Below are 2,205 nucleotides of genomic sequence, written 5' to 3'. Positions count from 1 at the left end.
GAGCAAGCTGGGCTGGTGGGAGGTGTCCCTGCCCAGGGCAGGGGGTGGCACTGGGTGATCTTCGGGGTCCCTTCCAATCTAAACCATTCTATGATTCTATGATCATCCATTCCTACCCCCCTGCCCTGGGCAGAGACACCTCCTACCAGACTCAGGTTGCTCCAAGCCCCATCCAACCTTTTAATCTTGCCTGTTTTAAATGACTTGGAACATGATGTTTCAAAAGCGCCTGTTTCTCCAGAGGTAGTTTGGGGGAGGTAGATAACGGGTGCAGGCAGCTGTCCGTGGAGGAGCAAGCAGTGGTCGGGTCCCCGCCCTGGTCCGGGTGCTGCGCGGGGCCTCCCGGCCTCCCCCGGCACTCTGTGTGCTGCAGGTGCAGTGGAACTGCCTCTGGTCACTGAGTTTGCAAAACACTTAACGGGCAGTGGTGCTGCGCACTGGTGTGCGTGGTGCATCCAGCTGATAATAAATGATCAGGAGGGTGAATAACTGAGGGAGGGATGACCTGGGATGCTGCCGAGATCTCTTGATTTGAAAGGTGATCGTTTCACAGAATCACAGAATCACAGAATGGTCAGGGTTGGAAGGGACCTCTGGAGATCATCTAGTCCAACCCCCCTGCCAGAGCAGGGGCACCTACAGCAGTTGCACAGGACAGCATCCAGGCGGGTTTTGAATGTCTCCAGAGGGGGAGACTCCACCACCTCTCTGGGCAGCCTGTGCCAGTGCTCCACTACCCTCAAAGTAAAGAAGTTCCTTCTCATGTTAAGATGGAACTTCCTATGTTCAAGTTTATGCCCATTACCCCTCGTCCTATCACTGGGCGCCACTGAAAAAAGACTGCTCCCATCCCCCTGGCATCCTCCCTTTAAGTATTTGTAAGTATTAATAAGATCCCCCCTCAATCTTCTTTTCTCTAGACTAAAGAGACCCAAGTCCCTAAGCCTTTCTCCATATGAGAGATGTTTTTCTTTTTGCAAAAGACCTAACTGCTCCTATTGAAGAATAGTTAGGCGGCAATGTTTAAGGAGGTATAAAGAACTCAGGAAAGTGGGAGAAAGGCCAAACAGCAGTACCTCAGGCTTACCTTGGCCCTGATGCTGATTCTTTGAAGGGTTTTTGAAATTAATAGGGAGCAGAAGACTGGTTTGTGTGCAAAAGCTGGTTTGCGATATTTAATAGCTTCTGCTTTTCATTTGGCAAAAGTGGAATTAATGTTTCTTCTCAATTATAAATTATTTTAAAACCCCTGACTCCAGTGGGAAGGATTATGCACAGGAGATTTTTTTTCTTCATGTGCAATTGGAGAATAGTTCAGTGATGTTAGTGGGAGTTTAAGCTGCTTCCATGAGACTTAATGCTGTGGCAGTAAAGACATAGCATGAGGGAGGAAGGGGATGAGATGACGTTGCGGGAGACTATGGAGATGAATGAAATGATACAAATTCAGCGACGTGAATTGTTGGTGTAAAAGGATTTCGTGGAGAAGGCTGCCCGGGGAAGCCTGGATTTTAAGGCTGTAACTGGAATTTGAATTTAGGGACAGATCCTTAGCTGGGAAAATCCACACAATTGCAATTTGGCTTGGGCAATTAGTTTCACTGTAATAAAACAGCCAGTAAGAACACGTGTACAGCAGGTCCTGTGCATAACTTAAAGTGCATCTGCTCTCTGCTGAGTGAAGCGCTTCAGCCAGCTGTCCTGTCTGTGACGGCTGGAAAATCCAGTTATGTCCAACTTGGATTTTAAGCTCAAGACAAAAATTCAGTTAATCTTAGTTTTTAGATGAGAACCTAGTAATAAAAAAGCGCTGTGATTTAAAAAAAAAAATCATCTTTATAATAAAGAAAATAAAACCTTTTAGCATGCAGTCTGGCATGCTGCTGCTGACCTAAGGTGTCAGATTTCTGTCCCATCTCTGCCACTTTCTCATCTAGTCCTGTCCCAGTTTTCTAATACTTGGTCATCTCCCTAACCTTCGAAAAGAACTGGGCTTGAAAAAATGTGAGGCATAAAACCTTCCAATCCCTGCTGCTTCAGCCGTTCAGGGCGGCGAGCTCCCAGCCGTGTCCTCAGTCGACCCCAGCCAGGCTCTTTGGGTGCTTGCTGGAGAGTCCCACTGTCTTCAAAGGTTAGAGAGGATTTTCCCACTTGTTTTGTGCCAAGTAAGGCCTTTCTCTTGCAGAGCATCCATATACGACATTC

The sequence above is a fragment of the Charadrius vociferus genome, unplaced genomic scaffold (genome assembly GCF_000708025.1).
Source record: "Charadrius vociferus isolate BGI_N301 unplaced genomic scaffold, ASM70802v2 scaffold702, whole genome shotgun sequence".
NCBI lineage: Eukaryota > Metazoa > Chordata > Aves > Charadriiformes > Charadriidae > Charadrius > Charadrius vociferus.
This window is presented reverse-complemented; position numbering follows the sequence as displayed.